Genomic DNA, 22,500 nt, shown 5'->3' on the forward strand with positions numbered 1-22,500 from the left:
TTCATTCACCCTGTGGACAGAGGCCTGTGTGCACTTGCCAAAAATGATCTGGGGCCAGCTTTTGTGCCCTTCTTTGCCCTGGTTAGCTACAGATTCTGATCCTACTGTTTCCTGTGAGGCATCAATGCTAAATGCAGTGCTCACCGTGCAAATGATGCGTGGCTGGAAATGTCAGGCTTACATTTTCTCCTCAGTGCCAACAGGAGTTGGACCAAATAGATGACCTCTATGATCTTTTCTTCCTCTGAGATGTCATGACTCCAGCCAGTGATTCTGTGATGCTTAAATGTAGAGGGAGGAAAACATCACAGAAACCAGTAGAACATGACTATACCAGCAGAAGCTTTCGCATCAGACAGACCTGGGTCCAAGTTTTAGTTCTCTCGTTCATGAATCCCATGGACTTGAGTGAGTTACTCATCTTCTCTAAGTCTCAGTCTCCTCACTTATAAAAACAGAAATAATAGGGATAATCTACCCCAGATGGGAATTAAATGAGATTATGCATGTTACATACGCAGTATGGTGCCCGGCACATAGGAGATGCTCAATATATGTGCGTTGTCATTACTAACATTATGAATCAAGTCCCAGCCCCAGAGCACTGATCTACACACTTTTCTCCAAGAGGGACAGGGCTTAAGTCATCACAGCTGGAACACAGATGTGGGGGAGTGAGGAGCAGACATAATCTTCCTCTCTGCATGGATCCCAACTTCACTCCCTCGTAAAGCAGTATGTGGTCCCAGATCTGGCACTTTAAAGGCAACGTTGGGTGCTTCTGATGGCAGCTTCCTCCAGGCCAGGCAGAAGGAAAACGTCACACTTCTTCCAGTCTAGAACAACCTAGCTCTGCTTTGTTTATTCACTCAACAAGTAAGTATCAAGCAGGTGCCAGGATTTGAGTAAAGAGTGATAAAAGATAGAGCTTGCAGCTTAGAGAGGCCAAGAGACAATACAAGAGGGAGAAAATGGAGACACAGGAGCGGCTTTCTGAGGAGGTAACAGTAAAGCGAAGGAAGAGACAAGGGTTCCAGGCAAAGAGGACACCAGTACGTAAGGAAAAAGAGAGAATGAAGACATCACTGCATGAAAGATATCAAAGTCATCTTCAAAGACATCAAAACAATTTTCAAAAGTGGAGAGTGGGTGGAGAGTGATAAGTTGGCTTTAAAGAGCAAAGGAAGCTAGAAGCTAAATTCTGCAAAGGGGAGCAAAAATGAGAATGAAGCCCATGACACCTAAAGGCTCAGGAATGGGAGGAAACAAGTATGGTGGAGCATGGGGGCTGAGGGTTAAGGTGGAGACAGGCTCCAAGCCTGTGTACACAGCAGTCAGACTCCCAGATCTCCTCCCCTCTCATATGCATTCAGGCAACTGTTGGGGGCAGGAGACATTAAATGAGAGACTCCAGACTCAAAGATACCAGGCAGAGAGAAGGGCTGCAATAAGGTGCAGGGTTTAAAAAAGTTGTACTGAACGGGGAGCTCCCTGGGCCCTTCCTCCTCCCTGCTTCCAGAAAGTCAGCCACTAAATCATACCTCCCAAAGAGGAGATTGGAAGGTTCATCTCTTGAGACCCAAGCCTAAGGAAAGGGAGACTTTCAGATCCAGAAGTTCAAGGGTCCCCCAGAGCCAAGGATGCCTTGCCACTTGATCATCCAACAGTGAAATTCATCCACCAACAAGCTCCACAGATGAGCACAGAGCTTCCATCAGCTTCTGAGCACCTTTTTCTTAAATATTATAGCTAATGACTACAAGACATTTGAGGAGATTCTCCAACGTGAAAGAGAAAGACCTAAATTTACAGAAAAATGGGATCTGGAGGAAACTTGAGACCACGCAGAGCACAAAAGGAAACAGTGTTTAAAATCAAGTTATTCACAACCTCAGAGAAATAAGAGAAGATGCTATATTGATGAAACAAGAACAGGCAGTTAAAGAACAGGAGCAATCAGAGTATAAGACAGAGCTGTTGGAAAAGTGTGACACCTCCAATAAAGACATTTTCACATGAAAATATTTTACTTCCATCCATATTTCTGTAGAAAGCTGTGGAAGGATGTGCTCCATGAAAATGAGAAGCAAGAAAGAAGAAGACATAAAACAAGAGAAAACACAGACTCCAACACAGGAAAACATAAAGACAAGTTTCAGGATGACAACCAGGTGGCAAAGCAAGAAAGCAATCGATCCAAACTGGAGAAGGAGAAAGAAACGTTTCCAGAGAGAGTTCCCTAGAAAAGAAAAACTAAATAACTAAAAGAGAATTGATAAATTATTATCTGATAGATATAACTGCTTAGAAACTGTTGATAGTGAATAATGGGTTTGACGCAACACATGGAAACTAATCAAATATAGAAACAAGTCCGTTATTAGCTTCAAGAAACAAAAGTTTAAATGATTAGGGAAGTATAAGTACACTACTTTTCCCAGCAGTAAAAACCAAATTTAGCCAAAAATTATATTGCGAGAATGAAGTTTTGGAGCAGTGGGGATGGTAAAGTAACAAAGCCATATACTCATATGTCACGAGTGGAAGTCAATAAAGCATTCCTATAAGTGGTAAGCAAAGCAGAAATCATATTATTTAGAAATGTGAAGGCAAATAATAGAAGAAACAGCTAGAAATTTTTCAAGGGTTATCTCTGACGAGTAGAATGGGAGTGAAGAAGGGCAAGGTAAAGACCTTCCGTTTTTCTTTTAGGGTTATTTCATTGTTAACTAATTCATCATTGTTACTCTGATGAAAATAAAAATTAAAAAGACAGGAATAGATTAACAGAAATACCAGAGTAAACCACAATCCAAACAGGTATAGGAATAGCTACTATGGAAATGGAGGTCATCCTTCTGAGTGGAGTGATGAAAGAGCAAACTCAGAGATGACAGATATGAAAGACGCAGAGTGAGTGATGGGCAGTCTCTCAAGATCACTGAAAGGCCCACCTGGAGAACAATGGATTCTGTTAGCAGGACTGGGACTCCGGGGAGGCAGGTGAGGCCCCTAGAGTGCCAAATTCAGGAAGGCACTCACTCTCAGCAGCATGCAAGGTCCGCCTGACTTTGCAGACACTGGCAGTGACCAATTTTGCACCCTCTGGGCCTCCCTTGGCCCACCCTAGTGCCAGCCTTTCTCCACACTCACCCACCCTCACCCATAGGTACAGTGGGTTGTAGCAGCAGTGTTTGCTGCTGAGAATTGCTCACCAAATGGAAGGAGAAATGTGCCTGGGGAAGGCTCACTGCTTGAGGGCTGGAGCAGAGGGAGAAGCAAGAAAAATGTGAAATAACCCCAGACTCTTCAAAAAAAAAAAAAAAAATCACAAGGAGCGCCACCCTAGGGAAAAGGCTTCCTTTAGTAATCAAAGGCAACAAAGAGAGAAATTTTGTATCAATTAAATGTACAATCTACCGAGAAGATAGAGTGGAAGCAAACCTCTACCCCACGAAACAACAAAGCCTCAAAATATATAAACACATTATTGGAAATACAGGAGAATGTCTGAAAACCACAACCTCCTAGAGACTGACAGGTCAAGATATATGGAAAATAAGAATGCAGAGTATTTGAAAAACACAATTAACAAGGTTGATTTAATAAGCAGACTTAAGATACTTTTCCTAAAGAGAGCATGCACATTTCTTTAAACCTGTAGAATGTTTACAAAAATTAACCGTTTGACTACAAAGGAAATCTCAATATATTATCCAAAGGGGAAATCATATAGGCTCTATTCTCTACCTATAATGAAAAAAAAAAAACCTAGAAATAAACAATATATGGATAGCTCTCTGCTCCTTACCTGTAGCCACCCCCCCAAAAAAAATATTGCTCTAACCACTTATTTTTTAATGCTATTTTCAAAATAACTCTTTGGTTAAAAAAGAATAAAAGTGTAAAATTATGGACTACTCACTTATGAAAGACAATGAAAGGAATATATATAAAAACTACTGGACATGGCCAAAACAGAAATTAGAGGATGATTTATAGCCTAAAAATATGTATTAAAAACTAAGAGAGAGAAAATATAAATACACTACACATTCAGCTAAAAGACCCAGGAAAAAGTCAATCATATAAACTAAAACAAGTAAAAGGAAGAATTAAGATGAAAGGGAAATCAAACAAGTTAAAAAGAAAGCATATCAATAAAAGCAATTTTTTAAATATACTTAAAGACCAATAAAGTAAAACTCTGTCAAGTCTGACAAAGACAAAAAGTGGAGAAACCAAAGTAAACTACATTTGGATTAAGAAAGCAGACATACTTAGAAATATGGGGAATATTTTTAAGTGAAAATATTATGTAGAACTTTACAATGATAAATTGAAAATCTAAGTGAAATGATCATTTTTAAGAATGTTTAAAACATCTAGAAAATGATCAAATATTTACTCCCTCTCCTCATCTCCAAAAACAAAACAAAGCATATATTCATTCATTCAACAAATATATATTAGCTGTTATTCTGAGATATCATAGGGAGTAAGGATTAGAAAGATTCATCCCTTCCCCTAAATTAATCTATAAATTCAATCTATTCCCAATAGAAATCCCAAAGGAATTTTAAAATGAAATTTGCAAGCTGATACAAATGTTTATCTGAAAAAGAAAATGTATGAGACATTAAAATATCTTTTGAAATTTTATATTATATATAATTTTATTATATAATATTTATAATATCTATAACTTTTATAATTTAAGGTTGAGTATTTGATAGAGACTATCTTTTTTATTATAAGATTTTAAACTTACTTTTATGTTACAATGGTAAAAAGTGTGACGCTGCAGGATTAGACCAGTGGACTATTCCAGAGAATTGGCAATCCAGGGACATATAAAGGTGGAATATAGCATTAGACAGAGATTATCTTTCAAACCATAGAGAAAAAAATGGACAAATTACAAAAGTAACCTGTGGGTGTTACTAGAAATAAAAGGTTTGATCTTTATCTCACACTGCACACCCAAATAAATCCCACTTGAGTGAAAGATCAAAACTTAAAAAAAATTAAAAGTAGTAGAAGAAAATGTAGGAAAACATACTTGTAATCTTGCAGCTGATAAAAGGCTTCATTATACCTCAATCCATAAAGCAAAACTTGGTAATATTAAAATAAAACAAAGTAAAAATATAAGCAACAGGCTTAGAAAAAAATTTGATAAACTATAACAAAGAGTCAATAGCCATTATCAATAGAGATCTGTTGTAATTTGCTAAGAAGACAACACTACCAAAAAATGAGCAAAAGAGAGAAACTGACCAATTCTCAGAACAAGAAATGCAATGGCAATAAACATATGAAACCACATTTGAACTCACTACTTAGGAAAGATAAATAAGAAGAAAAAACAAAGTATTTCTGCAGGCACACTGGTTTGGTTAAGCACTCAGACTGGTGTGCCAGACCTCCTGCGTTTGAGCCCAGGCTCTGCTATTACCTGCCTGTGGCCTTTGGCAAGCAACTCAACCTCTCTGTGCCTCAGCTTCCCTATATGTAAAATATAGATTATAATACATTTTAGCTCTTTATTGTAATGATGCAAAGAGTTAATACCGTATATGTAAAGTGCTTTGAATAGCACCTGGCACAGAGTAATCACTCATTAAATGTTAGCTCAATATCTTTTTATGACACGTGCACAAAGATGCACACACACCTGCTGCAAACACACACACACTCAAGCACAATCAGAAGTTCACTGCAATGCTATCTGCCATAGCGGAAAAACTGGAGGTGACTTCAAATGACATCAATAGGCAATAGATAAATTTTATACCTCTAAAATACGAAATGACAACTGGCTATGAAAAAGAATGAGGAAGATTTGGACACCAGTATAGGAAAATATCTATGATAAATTAAGTGTGGGGAAAAAGCAAATCACTGACTTCTATGGGGTGATCCAAATTATGTTCTTCAAATACGCTATGTGTACTATGTATAAATAAATAACATCTATATGTGCACGTGTATAATATGCACAGAAAATGTTATGAATGCTTGATATGTTATCAAACTGTTAGCAAAGGTGATCACCAGAGAGGGAGGATTGGGGGAGAGGGTGAAAGGGAGACTTTATCAAATAAATTTCTACATTCTTCTTCTCTCTCTTTTTTTAAAAATAAGCATGTATGTTCTAAACATTACAAAAAATAAAATAGAAATCATAATCAGTTAGAATAAATTCTCAAAGAAACTGACTCAGACAATGGTAAGCAAAAGAAAATTATGAAATCAAAAAGTCCTGCAACTTTTTCTTTTTTCAAGAAGACAGAATGATTGGCAAAGGAATTAGTTGAGTTATGCTTCAAAGAATGTCAGTTTAGCTACGGTTTTTCAAGTACTTTGAACATGGACTAAACATGTCAAAGTCATACATCTCTCACAGACAAAGACTCTATAATATAATAAATAGTCTCCATTAATTGTTTCCATTGTCCATAATATTTTGTAAGTTTTACATCCCCGGGAAAATAATGTTTGCCAAATTCAAACCAGGGACCTTCAATACTACTTACAGGACATAAATTAAAATGAGACCGACCTAAGCCAGTTGTGTTTATCAACCTGATCTCCTCGGAAAAGGAGAAATGAAGTCAAATACCCTTTAATACTATTTATTAGTGGAGTAATATAATACATTTTGACAAGTTGAACAGTTGTAACAGGCGGCCATTAAAGTCTCTACAGGGCCTGTTTGGAATGAAAACAGGAGTGAGAGACAGCTCTATAACTGGGTTTTAAGAATAGCTCAGCCATCAACTATATCCTAACCAAGTACTTTTATCCAGTTAATTTACGGAGGGAATCCCTTAGGGTCTCCAGCCGTCTACCACTGTAGCTCATTAGAGTCTAATATCCAACTTTTCTCATTGTAACACTGAGAGCATTTACGCTTAAAATGTAATTAAACTTAAAACAAACAAGATCTTTATTCCCTGACAGTCCTGCTATTTTTAAATTGACAAAGGCATGAACTTACATAGGATTATTTAGAAAGCACTATACATTTCAGCCACTTATGGCAAGACATTTGCCCAACTGTTCATCCTCCGTGCAATTAGAAATCTAAATACTTGGGTAACGGGTTTCTTTTGGGAATTAAACTTGCAGATCTCTTACAAACGAGTAATGTGGTAAGACTTGCTGTCCAATGAAGTGTCTTATTGAAATATCCCAGGCCGTTTCACTTGTCACAGCTGTCGTTTCAGCCGCTTGCACTCACAGTGTATAGCTTTCATTACGAAAATAGAAATTTGTGTCCTAAGTGCTGTTACATTACTAATGCTAAATATTTAATTCCCTGGGGTTCCAATTATGGTTGAGCACTGGCAACACTGATTCTACTTTTTAATAACAACTGTAAAAGCAATTTGAGCATTTTTCAATTAATTAAATACATAGTAAACGAGTAACCTCTTGTCATTTTGCCCTCCAGGACCCGAGCTAATTGGTGTAGAATAAAATGTTTTGAAAAATAACCAATATCCCGGTCTGCACACTGTTATACCATTAAATTATAGTTTGCGAAATGAAGTTTGTCTTCTAATAGTTTATGCTCAGTATAGTCTGCAGATATGAGAAGGTACCTGCGTTTTCTGCACTTAACCGTGCCTCTAATTAGAGCAGAGTTGAAAGCTGAGTGTCGTTCCTCTAAACACCAGTCCGTATCAATAATACTTTGCATTGTTCACATATAAATGCAACATAGGAGAGTTTCCCAGCTTTCAGGGTGCATACTCACAATTTAGCTTAAACAGTTTTAAAAGTTTATCCATAAGAATTCCTATTGTCAATTATATTCACAGGAAAAAAGTTCAAAAATAAATTTTTAGCTTTCTTTCACGAAAGAAAGTTACAAATCAAACATCTGGGAAAGTCCTTCTTTGCTAAACACTTTGTTGAAGTTTCTCCTTCTGCCATAGAACAATGTCGTAAATAAACTCTAAATTGGTTTCTCAGCTTTAAAAGGATGGTGAGGATGAATCATAAAAGCAGATGCTGTTTTACCCACATTCTAAAATGAATCTTTTTCTGAAGTGCAATGAAACCTGATTAAAGACACCATCTCCTTGCAGAAAAACGTCTCTGACAGGTGTTCCTCCAGCTCCAAGTCTTGATTGGCCATAATCTAAAGTCCATACTCGGGAGTGAATGCCTTTTTGGCAGCTGTCTTTCTAACAGAGATGATCCCCTAAACAGGTTTCACTGAATTAGGGATCTCCACAAAAGCATTATGGTTCATGGAAGAAGCCACAGAAAGTGAAATGAATCACTCTGGGAGAGAAGGAAAAAAATAGGGAAAATTTAATAATTTCCATACCAAGTTTTAGGGTTTAAATTTTTAATATTTCTAAGATGTTAGTAACATCTCTGAGAAATGAATTTTAATTACAGGATTAACTTGATAGCACCAGTCTGTTAATATAAATAGATCGGCCTAAATTTCCGATTTTTAAAAAGCTAAAATGGATAATGAATTAGAACATTTTAGAATTTGGGGATTGGGTTGACTTCTCAGGAAGCAATCTCTACTCCATCAGCAAATACACACCCACACACCCACACATATATAAATGAAAAGAAAAATATAAATTTGTTAAATGTTTAAGTATTATTCTATTTGGAATGTAACATCTTAATAGACCTTCAAAAACATTGGTTTAATATAACCTATCATTTACAATTCTTAAAGCAAAAAGCAATAGAGTTTGCAAATGACAAATTAAATCCAGTTATGCAAATTGTTTTTGCCGAAGACTAATTGTTTCCAGCTCAAAAACAGCTATAATTTGAAATCTGAAAGGAAACTTGTGATTTGGATACAAGTGGTGCAGATATATTGTTTGTATTAAGAAATGGATCAGAATACACTCCCAAACTCTTTAGCACCTAGTTTTGAAAAATAATAATTTTCATTAACTGACTACTCATATGTGGCCAAAACCACTAAACAAAACAATATTTGGTTCTCTAAAAACACTGGACAATTATCTACAGTAATAACTAATGCCACTATATTTAGTACCAGAGTCCCCAGGTTATTGGACACAACTGACCATCAGTCCTTGGATCCCAAACGGGCAGTCTCCAGCCCTCCAGCAGCAGCAGGGTGACGGCTGGTTGAAGATGACAGACTTCTCCCTTAGGATCACATGCCAATCAAGTTCTCCTCCTCTCGCTTTGGAAGATCTGACACTTCACATACTCGGAGGGGTTGGCAGCCCCAACTACACACTGAGAACTAATGTGTCTGCACACTGTAAACTAATAAGTCTCACCTCTTACTCACCAGTATGATAACTTAGGAGCTAATGGGGGAAAACCCACAGGTCTGGGAAGCAGAGCTGCTGAGCTCAATCCTGAGAGCGCTAACAGCAGTGTGCCCTTGGACGCGTCACTGGACACCTCTGCACCTCTGGTCTCCTGGCTCTGACATGGGGGACAATATAACCACCGCATTGTTCTGAGGATCCCATAAGAAAACACGATGAAACTCTGCGAAGCACCGTGGAAGTGTCAGACAACCACGTTTCTAGTCTAATGGTCACCTGCCAGCATCTTTAATTATTTTTCATTGTTTTTGTGCAAAGAAACTAAAGTAAAACATTTATGTAACGCATCCATAATAACGTGCATTAAAAAAACTAGAATCATTAAGGGCTAGGCAGTTTTGACTAGAGATGCTTTTTTAGAATTAAGGTTCTAGCTTTAGTCCCAATAAATAACAAGCCCAAAGAGCGTATGTTTAGCATTTTATTTTTTTAAAAAAAGGAAAAAGATGCAATAGGATAAAGAAGAGAAGGAGAATTTGCAGGATATTATCATGATATAGGCATCATTTAATAAACTATGAACTTAAAATGAGGCCTGTTTTAAACCTGATTTTCTTTTCTAAGGTGTATTCAACTAGCTGCCTTAGTTCCCAGACACAAGGCTCAGAGCTCCCCTATCCTGGCTAGAATCAGCTTCTGCAGAGCTTTGCTGAGTAGAGAAGCATGTTGAGGGGAGGAATTACAGCAGATCTGCCCCATTTTACCACCCGCTGGCTAGAACGAAGAGAACCGACAGGCTAAGGAGTAAGAGTTTTCAGGGAGGCAAGGGTTGCTTGCAAGTTATTAATACACAACTGAGGCATCTGACCCATTAGTGGGTCCCCGGAAGTCCTTTCTCATGCCTGCCTATATTCTCATGAGTTCCATCACCTGCTTTCCAAGTCCGCATAAGTATAAAAGTAGTAAATTGAAGGGCAGAGGGAAGGCTACCAGGAGGGCACGTGAGAAACACAGCTGACAGCCATTGAAGAAAGACTGGTTTAAGAAATGCCCATGAGAATTAAAAACCAACAACAACAACAAGAAACTAAAAACAAAAAAGAACACCCAAGTCCTTTAATGAGAGCTGAGTCACGCAGTGCAATTCTTACTGAAGACCATGAGTTATTATCAAAGTTCAGTGAGACTCTACCTTTTTTTCAAGATAAGAGGGACAGGTATGGTCCATTTTAAAAAGGTTTCCATCACAAATAGTTAATGTTCATTCTTAAAACTTGGCTATCTTGAATAACATATTCCCTGAGGGTTCCAGATTATCGTGGTTTTTACTGTAGTTAGATAGTTTTATGGTTAATGTACTGTGGTAAAAATAAATATAGCTTAGCCTAAGCGTCTCCACTGAAAATATGTATGTCATAAAATGACAAATAAAATAGGTCAATAACCAAACCCACAGTAAATAATTCAAGCACTAAAGTACATAACATTAGAATAAACTAAAACTAGCCCTCTTCAACACTGACGATAAATATATTCAAAATGGACTTTTCAAAATGAAAAGTGAAAATCTCCAAAGGTAAATGGGAAGAAAAGAGACATAAAATTACTAATTTATACCCTTTTGATAAAATCTAAATAATCACACACTACACTCATGAGAAGAGGCTGTAGGAGAACAAACCTAGCCTATGCATCTGGGTGAGGATCTAGTAATATTTCACACCATTCTAATTTGATTTCACATCATAATGGCCTAGTAGGTGTTCAATATATTGTTGTTTATCTGAAATACAATTTGCAACTGGTCTGGTTGTCATATAAATAAAAGAAGCGAGATACTGGGAATATCACCAACTTTTCTTGGGGGTGTTTAGTTAGACCTCTAAGACATAAGGAAAGGGAAAGAGTTCAAGATTGTAAAGGAAACCACTCCACTGCTGGCTGTAAAGCACACATTGATTTTGACTGCATCTGGGGGCAAAAACTGCAGGGTGAAGAATGTCCCATCCTGGTTATTTTTCAGAGTAGGAGACTGTGGCTGATCTAAAGATACTCCAAATAGCACCAGAAGATGATGAGGACCAAGTGAGAGTTCCCCCGTCACAGCTGGCATGAGCCTTGCTACTAGGTCGTCCTGTTTGGTCAGGCCACAAAAGATGTCCTGATTTGTGGCTTTGGGGAAATAGGGTAGCAGGGTGACCTCTATGGGGCCCCTTGGGGGCAGAGGGCGGTGACAAAGGCTATCATAGCATTAGCAAGCCTCCTCTACCTGCTTCCCTGGTGCTGATGATGTCAGGGTTTTAGTAACCCCGCTGTTTTCGACTTTAATTTACATGGCTATTTGGTTTGAGCATTTTATAGAGCATATGACCATCTGAGCCATTTGAAGCAGGTATACTTGCCTTTAATGTCTACTGGCCTAGTTTATGCATTGCTATGCTGTCTACCGCTCTGTTATCTCAAAGATAAGGTATCAGTAAGCTGTGCAGTTTTTCCCATCGGGTGTGAATTCTAGACAGTATACTGGGCCATGGACGTGGGCATCCTCTAGGTCCCCATCCTTACCCCAGTTTGTGAAAAGCTTAACTCTACTTTCCAGGTCCAAAATTCACATAGCCCACCAAAAGGTAGTCAGAGCACCAAGGATATTACCAAATCACTTTATGGCAAGGTTTTAGCTCTCATATAGTTCATAGTCAGAATCTCATGTGTCTATCTCATAAAGACCTGGGTTAAGGATGAATTTTACAAACACTTATACATGTTTAGTGTATGCCACTGCATCTTAACACTCCACCAGTAAAGGACATTTCAGGCTGCAACTGACTGGCAAGTAGGGGCAGATTACTCATCGTTTATGCCATTTTGAAGGAAAAAAATCCAGGAATTTAGAAACTATAAAGGTAAACTTAGCGAGGCCTCCAAAGGCTATTTAGAGACAGGGCAGAAGAAAGGGGACGTTTTCTTTCCTTTGAGCAGGGGTTGGCAACTACAGCCCATGGGCTAAATTCAGCCTGCAGTCTGTTTTCATAAATGTTATTGGAACACTTTTGTAAAAGTGTCACTGGAACTCAGCCACACCCACTTGTCTATGGCTGCTTTTGCGTTGCAATGACAAAATAGTTGCAACAGACATTGTCTGGCCCACAAAGCCAAAAATATTCATTATCTGGCTCCTTCGGGAAGAAGTTTGCCAAGCCCTGCTTTAGAGGCTCTCTCTCTCTGAGAAGGATGGGAACCCCAGGAAAGCTGCCCCAGAAGAGCCCGACCTTCAGTCGCCTCTTCTCTGGTCTCCCCCAGCCCTGAGGCATCCAGATGCTAGTTTCAGTGTTATTTGGTAATTGCTCCTACCTAATGGCCTGAAACACATCCCCCTTTCCAGTTGTGAGATGCCCAAAGAAGACACACAAGCACATGAAATCATCAGAAATGTAGCAGAATCTGTAAGTTTCCCTTCCAGCTCCACACTCACCCCACATTGATTGAGCACCTGGGCCCGCCTCACCTGTGCATTTGACATCAAATGCAGGAGAACCCCCAAGAGGATGATGTTAAAGGATATGTGGGATTTCACCAGAGAACAGTGAGAGGAGGGAAGGCCTTCCCAACAGAAGAGGCCGCAGATGCGTAGTTGCTGCACATGCATGACTGAGGTGGCAGTGCACGCCGCGATCTACTCCAGGAAAACCAGCTGCTGGAGAGAAGGGTCACAGGCTGGAGTGGTAGAAAACGATGTGAGAGGGGTTCTCTGGTCAGGTGGGGAGCAGCCTCGGGAATGGTGCTGAGAAGTTGAGGAGCGTTAGGCAGGTGTCTCTAAAGACTTTAAGCAAGGGGGGTGACATGATCTGATCTCCATGTTAGGAAGATCACTCTGACAGCAGGGGCGAGGTAGGTGGGGGGTGAAGGATGTTTATGCTCTCCCAGACGCCACTGTATCCTGCCCAGCACAGCCACTCTGAAAGGCCCTAATCACCCTTTTCTTTGCACTCTAAGCAGTTTGACTTTCTTCCCCTGGAATCTCAGAGCACCTTCTGGACAACTGATAAAGTGGTATAATTCCCATCCCCAATCATCATTTTCTTGACTGCCTCCCAGTTCCATGCTTCTCCACCTATCTGTAGTGAAGGCCCAATCGTTGTTGTCTTTTTGTTTTGCTTCTAATTTCCAATCTTCTGCAGACCAATATTTTTGTAAAATATAAAATCGTGCACTTGGATATCATGGCAAAGTCAAATCGCCATGTAAGTTTCTAATTGCTTTCTCTTAGTATTTGGTATTTATCTTGTCACAGGCTGATAAATGTTTGTGGATTTCTGGTTTCTGGTCCAACACGTAAGGAGCTGAGATGTCACCAACTCCAATCTAAAACAAGTAAGAAACTGAACAAACTGAAAAATCAGCCAATCTCGTGAGATCCGTAAGAGAAGTGCGGTTACAGGGCAAACTTCTGCCCCTAAAGCTGGAGTGAGAGACAGATGAGTACAGCAAATCACAACTCACTAGAGCAGAAACCCGTAAGCAGAAACCTCCATGGGAGCCAATGGCAGGGTGGGAGAACCTGAACTGTAATTGCCCAGTTGCTGGAGGCTCAGTGTGGACAACCCTGAAGGCAAAAGTTCCAGGGGGGCCCAGTCACAGGGAGTTCCCGCCCTTTTGTGAGTTTCACCTCCAGGAGCTCAGCCAGGTCCTCACACAGTGAACATCCAGGAAAAATCCCCTCATGCTTCTGGCAGCGGGAGGGGAAAAGGAAGCATTTTTGAAACGTGCCAGAGCTTTCTTCTTAACAAGGTCTGCTCTCAGGAGAAACTATTTTCATAGAGCCTAACCTGCTAGGGTTTTACCAGAGCCTAACTGACCTGAAGGAAAAGAAATACCCACTTCCAGCTGGCCACAGCCTTCCGCAGGGAGGAAGGGAAATATGTAACTGCAGCCCGCTCTAGCCACCTTGTCCTACCTAAGGGGGCGGGAGACTGAGGAGTGCGAAGCTCAGACAAGAGGTGCAGCAGGCTCATTAAAAGACAGAGACCTAATCACGGGTCTATCTCATTCCTTGCTGGTGGGAATGCAGAACAATACAGCCACTTTTGTAAGACAGTTTGGCAGCTTCTTATAAAACTTAATACTCTTACATATGATCCAACAATAGCACTCCATGGTATTTACCCAAAGGAGCTGAAAATTTATATCCACACAAAAACCTGCGTACAGATGTTTACAGCCACTTTATTCATAACTGCCAACACTTGGAAGCAACCAAGATACACTTCATTAGGTAAATGGAAAAACTCTGGTACATGCAATGAAATATTATTCAGCACTAAAAAGAAATGAGTTATCAAGCCATGAAAAGACAGAGAGAAACCTTAAAGGCATATTACTAACTAAAAGAAGCCAATCCGAAAAGGCTAAATAACTTGATGATTCTAACAGTATGACATGATGGAAGAGGCAAAACTATGGAGACGGTAAAAAGATCAATGGCTGTCAGGGGTTAGTGGAGAGGAAAGGATGAATAAGCAAAGCACAGAGAATTTTTAGGGCAGTGAAACTACTCTGTACGATACTCTAATGGTGGATACATGTCATTACACATTTGTCCAAATCCACAGAATATAAAACACCAACAGTAAACCTTAATGTAAACTATGGACTTTGGGTGATGGTGCCAATACAGGTTCATCAACTGTAACAAATGTACCACTCTGGTGGGGAATGTTGACCCTTTGGAGCAAGCGAGTCACAACTCCATTTCTTAGCTACTCAGGAATAGCCAGCAACTACTGTCCACACGTGCTCCAGTCCCCTGATTTGAGGAACAATTCCAACTAGCCCCACCTCAACAGATGGAAAGTCAAGGCAGCCTGAATCCTTTCTTTTTCTTCCTCCTGTGAACATGGCAGTGCCCTCTGGAGGCATAAATGTTCATTTTTATAGGATTTGAGAGTCACAAGTTGTCCTCGCAATGTATGTCAACTATATTAAACAAACATGGACAGAAATATCATAAAAAGCTACCTTCAGGATTTATAACCCTCCAGCTAGACTATGAACTCTGTGAGGGAAGGACCATGCCCACTATGGTCTCTACTCGATGGCCAACACTGTCCAGTACCCAGTACATGCTGAGTAAGGACTTGTGGGTGAATGTGGGAAGTAACATGATCCAGATAATGTTACTTACTAATCACTTAAGCATATGTTGTAATCCAAACTCACCAAGCGTCTAAAAACGAAAATATTCTCCAGTGCTTTTTTCCTGGAAATGTTTTGCCCCTCCCTCTCTATCTTTAAATCCCTCTGCACAAATGAAATTGAGTATACTTAATCCACTGAACGGTTTAGGGGACAGCTATAGCCAGGGATATTCTTTCACTTTCCTTCCTTCGTATCCTTCTGAACCCCATCTTTTTTTAAAAACAAACGCTGCCCAATAATATTGAACGGTTCATCTCAGACTTGCTTTTCACAGGACCATTACAGCTGTGTCACACAAGAAAAAAAGGAAAACAACATTTAATAATGAAAGAAAACACATTTTTGGAGAAATGTGCCTTTCAGAGAAATGAAAACGAACGGATATGAAAGAAGAGATTGTGTTCCCTGCCTGCTACTAGATCGTGAGTTCCAAATCCCCTGGATATTCTACTAGCATCTCACCATCTGCTCAGCCCACACTGTCTTTCCTCTCATTAGACTTCCTTCTCCTAGGTTCCCTGTCTCAAAACACCACTACCATGACCTAACTGCTGCAGCCTTCTGGACGCCCTCGTTGACAGGCTTTTCCTTTACTCCCATACGTAACCAGTCAGCCACAGGTCCTTTAATTTCTAGCATCTTAGTATCTCCCATCAATCCACCGACAGCTCTCCTTCCCCTGGCTCCCGCAACTATTCTCACCCCTGGACAATTACTTGCAAAAACCACTGAACTAGTCTCTCACCACCAGTCTTGCTGGTCTCCAGTGTACTCCCCATGCTGCCACCAAACATGATACCTCCACAACGCAGAGCTGGTCAGGTGAAAGTAAGATGAGGTCCAAGCTGCTCTCACGGGCGTATAAACCACCCTTTGCAGCCTGGCCCCTGATTACTCTCATCTCTCCTTCTAAACTCCGCACGCACCTCTCCTGTTTCTTTCAAACTCCTTGCTGACTCCTGAAGGCACACGCTCTCCCTTGTATTTCTTTGCTCCCTCTTCCTTCAAGGCTCAACCTCAATGCCCCTCTCCTCCGGGAAGCCTTCCTTGACTTTGCCCACCCTCCGTCAGGCTTGGCTGGGGACTCTGCCCCTGGGGTCCCATGGCACCTGGCCTTTCCCTCTCACCGTGCTGTGCTGAAATGGTCTGTTTATGTCTCTGTAGCCAAGATAGACGCTAAGCTCCAAGCTCCACAAAGGTAAACACTGCATGCTGTTCACCATTTCATCTCCATGCCTGAGCCCAATGCCCACATTGATGAATTCAGGGAACATACTGTATTCATATTTGATTCCCTGGATTTATCACAATGTTAAAATCCAGCAGGTATGTATAAATAGTAATGAATACATGGAACATTCTATTGGTTAAAATTCAGTTCTGAGATTAACATACTTTAACTTGTTACTTGTACCCATACTGGATGACAAAATGTTTGTATGACATGTACAGATGGCAAGTAGACATTTATTTCTGATGTGTATAGAATAAAATATTATGAAGAATAGGGATGTGATACAACCATCTCCAGATTGAATTTCCAGAACTGGGGACAAGCATCTTCAAGATGGCAGCATTTGCTGTGGAGTCAAAAGATTCTTATTACCACTTAGTAGCAAGGCATTTCATCTTCCTGGGACTCAAGTTTCTTCAAGTGAAAAACACATCTTCTCCAGCTTCAAAAGCCTGCAAGTGGAAGCTGCCTGCTATTTTTATGCATGGAGTTTGCAAGGTGTTTTGAATAAAAAGACTCCTGGAAAAAACAATTAAATAGTCTGCTAGTGTCTTGCAACTGACACTTCAGTATATTCATACATAAAGTTTAAAGATGGCAGGTAGGTTAAGGTAATTTAGCAATAAGTTGTTCTAAAAACATTTTGTGGAGAAAATATATATAAACAATTATAGACAAAATTATAAAGTGCCTCGTATTTTAAAAGAATATACAGAGAATACAGCAATCACAGCAGAGTCAGGAAGTCTAGTGGTAACCAACCTATGATTTGCAATATTTGTAAAAAAAATTTTTTTTAACTGTCTAAAATAGCACCATTTTCTTTTCTTTTCTTTTTTTCTTTTTTTTAAACTGCTAGATAAACAGTATTACAAGATGATTCCACAGTGCTGGCTCATTATACATACTCAGAAGTTTTAAGTCGCCCACCTAATGTAGCACTTTCCTAAAACACAATTCATTTTGGCCTCCTCATTGGCAATGGCATATAGTTGGGGGCACTGGAATCTGTATTATTACACATAAAATCCTGAGTATCTTAATTTTGATGTCTTTTATAACCACGTTGATCAAATCTATGATTTATATAAATTTAAAGAAACTCTGATAGTCCCTTAGGTGGCTTCCTTTTTCCAAGTTCCTGACTTAAGGGCCTCAGGCATATTAGCGCTTCTTAGTTTAGCCTTCTAAAATTGGATGCAAATTTAGAAAAGGCTCTCAGCTCTCTTACTACCTTGAACACTTGAAAAGAATGCACAGAAATGCCTGTATTTTCTTAGGGTGCCCAAAATAGTTCCTTAGTAAAGCCATCAGCTCTAGGTACCATCTTACAAATGTATTCTTTATGTAACTTTTATCTATATGTGATCTTGCAGTTTTAATTTTGGAGCTCTTCTAAAAGAACTTTAAGTTCTTTTATTTTAAGCCTAAAATAAAACATTTTAAAGTATTATAGTCTTACAGATTATGCATTTAAGACATCATAAAGGTACAAAATATCTTATTCCTTATCAAACACAAATGGAGGAAAGTAAGATTGTTTTTCACATTCACACACACATACTGAGCCTCAAAGCCTAAAAGCTACTTCCAAGTCCTAGTTTTAAGAAGAAGAGTATCCATTTGTTTTTTCACTCAAATATACATATTAAAACTCAAATATTACTCTTCAAGAAAGCATGCCACATTTCTGGAGAGTTCCTAAAACATAGGAAGCTGTTAAGTACACTTTGGGGCAGTCACATACTATTTTGATGACCAGACCAGATTGCACCTCACTTCCAACAAACCACACTGCAGCTCATTTCCCTCTGCTCCTGATGTCCTCCTTCTCTGTGTCACATACATGCTCCTTCCCAATTCAAGCCCACCATTTTCTGTGAGGCCTGCTCCAGCAGTTTCAGCTTTCCTAGTCTCTCTCCTAAATTCCGAAGGTTCTGGATTTCTAGTAACACATAATCATGTTGGACTCTATCCCAGTTTCTTTTTACTTCTTCCCTGTCTCCACCCCCCAGTCTAAGAGCCGTGAGAACCCCGCAAAGGGATCAGGGCCTGTACTGCTCTTCTTTACTGTTAGGGTCCCAGTTCCTATTGGTGCTAGACAGGAGATGTTTCCCTAGCTGCTTCTTGATGAGTGACTACTGGTATTCAAAGATTCTATATGTCCATACTATCTTTTGTCCAGGTCACTTTTAAGGGCAAGGACTATTTTATTATCTTATGTCATTTATATCACTGTGGTCATGACCATAATGGGCTAAAGATTAACTATATTTAGAAGAATTGCAAGATTGGGGTTCCCCTGGGCCTAGGGCCTCACTCAAAAAGGTTAAAGATTTAAAATATTGACTTTTGTTAGAAAGATTATTGTAACCAGTTAAAGGCATCCAATGTTTCTAAAAAAGAAATGGAGCTACATCTTCAGTAAGAGTTCTAAAGTCAATATATACGGTGGAAAATCAGAATAAAAATTATCCTTGAAAATCCTTTCAGCAAGTCTCTCCCAAAATATAGCATAGACGGTTTCATACATGCCTCTCAGGAAGTATAACAGTATAATTTCCACCAGGGTTGGGAACAGAGCTGTTTCTTCCATTAAGCATCATGTAAAGTATCAATAGTTGCCTTTTAGGGGCCATGTACTAGAAAAGATACTTATTGTTTTTTATTTCCTTCTTTTCTTCTTAAGTGCATATAGTTGAATTAGATGGACATTAAACGCAATACCGCTGAACACAAATTGTAAAGATAATGAATTCATTCTACAAATAAAAACTACAGGCAACATGGTAGTGACAAAAGCTAGAGTCTACCAATTGAAAAACTATTATAATATATCCTTGAACGTCAAGTCTCTCTATTAACACTTGGAAAATTTCCCCAAGTAACCTGTCAGCTTTGCAGCGTCTTTTCTATAGTGTATGTCTACCTTTATTCCTTTACACAGAAATTGTTTACCCCCCCCAAAAAGTAATTTTTTCTCAAAAATATTTCTCTAAAAATAAGAACAAAATCTAGGTTGTGGAAAAACTGTTTTTTGATATCTAGCTACAAGTTATTTAAGATAGTCTGCATGTTTTGAAATCATAAACAAATCCAGTTAAAGCAAAAATACCACAAAAATGTAGATGTCCTCTTTGTCTCCCCTTCCATACACACAAAATCAATTCTAGCCTTAAAAAGAAATGCTCTCTGTAATTATCATATGACCCACAATCGCACTCCTGGGCATTTATCCCAGGAAAATGAAAACTTATGTTCACTCAAAAATCTATACACAAATGTTTACAGCAGTTTTATTCGTAATAGTGAAAAACCAGAAACAACCCTGAAGTCTCAACTGGTAAATGGTTAAACAAACTGTGGGACAACCATACCATGGGATATTACCCAAACATAAAAAGAACAGACTTGAAATATTCAAGTTGAATCTCCAGAAAATTGTGCTGAGTGAGAAAAGTCAATTCCAAAAGGTTATATACCATATGATTCCATTTATATAACATCCTTGAAAAGAAAAAATTATAGAAATGGAGAACAGCCTAGTGGTTGCTATGGTTAAGGAAGGGAAGCAGGAGAGAAGCAACTATGGATATACAAGGGCAACACAAGGAATCCTTGTGGTGAAGGAAATGTTCTGTATTTTGGCTGTACTGATGCCAATGTCCAGGTTGTGATATTGTACTATACACCATACTATTTGGGGAAACTAGGTAAAGGGTACAAAGGACCTCTCCATTATTTAGTACAACTGCATGTGAAATCTATAATGATCTCAAAATACTAAGTTTAATTAAAAATAAAAAAGAAACACTCTAGCCTAATAAATTTACTGTGCCATATGGAGACCTGAGATTAAGAATTTATCATAGCACTTTCTTTGTAAAAACTACAGAAGTGGATGAAGTACGAACTGGGTCATTTACAAAACAGTCACTCACAACTGCTTCTTCGAGTGTCATCAGCATCTGTGAATCGCCCCAGTTCCCTCGCTAAGGGCTACCTCTAGTGAGACATACCCCTTGACAGTGTTCACACCACAGAAGCCAGAGGCCTGCCTGCCACAGAGGAATCCTTCCATTTTCCTACAGCCACCACAAAGGCCACAACAAGGAATTTCCCAATGGCAAGGCAAACCATCATTATTCAGTCTCCCCAAATGTAAGAACTCTGTGAAAGGCTGGATGTCAACCTTCTTTACATAGCAAATGCTCAAACACGTAACAAATGCTCAAACACATAACAAATGCTCTGCCAGTTATGATTTTTTTCTTGTATCTGAGTTGAGCTAATAGATTTTTTGAGAAGAAAATTTTCTATTCCAGAGGGACTAATATAGAGAATTAAAATATATATAAGGATATCTTTCAAGTCTTTTTTCTCCCATAAATATAATACAGTCACATTAGAAAGTGATTTTAAACGTATTCTAATGATATCAGATTGCCAGAATTGCCATGTTGGAGAATGTGATTTTTTTTTTTGGAACGCTCTTTTTCAGGTATAAACATTCATTCAATCCAATAAAGTCGTTTTAGAAAAAAAGTCAGCATATAAAATTGATTTTATTTTTTCTATACTTTGATTAAAACAGATAGCATTTGGTAATACATTACAACGCTAAGCACGTCAAATAAAATTGGTGATCTAGAAGGGCATAACCTTCTTCTGCATGACAACTGTGGATTTTAAGTGGAAAAATACTGTAATCTATAAATAAGAACATCCAAAACATATTTAAACCACTTGAGCACTTGATTTTTCCATGGCCTTTGCATCTAGACTGAACAGACCACAGGAAATTTCAGACTGATAGCTGAATCTAAAAGAAAAAAAAAAATCCATTTAGTTGCCATGATCATTGTCACCATCAGTCCCTAATATCTTCTTATACTTCACCAATCTCACTTAACTTTGCCCTGTTGCTTTATGCTCGGGAGAAAGATAAATCACTAATCAATTATGCACACTAATTTAAAATGCTACCTTTAGGAGGCATTTTCATACCTTAGGAATAGGGGTGAGTACTTCCTCTAACTGCTTACTTTTAAACATTTTCGATAACACCTTAGGCAGGATGCACTGAACATTTGCAAACACTTAAAAATGCTACAGTCTACATAAACTATCAAACTGCGCCCCAAAAGTGGCGGTACAATTCTGCAACTGGTTGAGGTCACATGGAAAATAGAATTATATGCTAATTTGTTCCTATATTAAGTTATCATAGAAGGTCAGACCAAGCACAGTAAAATGAATTCTGGAAAAAAAATTAACTAAGTAGATTGGTATGTACCGTATCAAAGTAAACTGTTTATCTTAATAGATACAAATACAAGAAAGATTTTTAAAACAGGGGCATTTTCTCCTTTTCAAAAAAGTAAATGTTTTAACCAACCCCAGGCAATGACTTGCATGATTTAAAAACACTTTATCTAAATAGTTTTTCCCTAAAGGAGAACAAGGGCAAGATATTTTTTTTCCAAGGGGAGAAAAGAAATGGAAAAGGGCAGAGTATCCAAAAGAGAATAATTTCCTCAGAAAAAGCTTTACTTTATCTACGTATTTATTGAATTTTATTCACGTAAATAGTTCTGCACATGTACTATAAAATGAACAGATAGGTTTAAACTAAATGATGGGGTCAGGAGGTACTTATCATATACATTTATTATTTTACTCCAAAATAAACTAAACAACAATACAGATGTTTGCCTTAACGTAGATTTGTATGAAGAAAATACGCTTCACTTAAAAAAACTATTGAGGAAAAAT

General features: G+C 38.7%; 1 long non-coding RNA gene across 11 annotated transcripts in view; it reads right to left on the reverse strand.

Moving 5' to 3' along the window:
- Window positions 1–22,500, reverse strand: part of LOC309649061 — a 51,076-nt gene that overhangs the window by 17,846 nt on the left and 10,730 nt on the right. For 3 of the 11 annotated variants that reach the window (XR_014256950.1, XR_014256951.1, XR_014256952.1), the window contains one exon: window positions 21,272–21,547. The exons of 7 other annotated variants lie outside the window; for them this stretch is intronic. This is a non-coding gene — a long non-coding RNA (uncharacterized lncRNA). Of the gene's footprint in view, window positions 1–144; window positions 17,245–21,271; window positions 21,548–22,500 lie in introns of those variants that run through there. One more of the 11 variants, XR_014256949.1, reaches the window with a different exon arrangement.

The sequence above is a fragment of the Balaenoptera physalus genome (genome assembly GCF_965194825.1).
Source record: "Balaenoptera physalus genome assembly, chromosome: 19".
Classification (NCBI taxonomy): domain Eukaryota; kingdom Metazoa; phylum Chordata; class Mammalia; order Artiodactyla; family Balaenopteridae; genus Balaenoptera; species Balaenoptera physalus.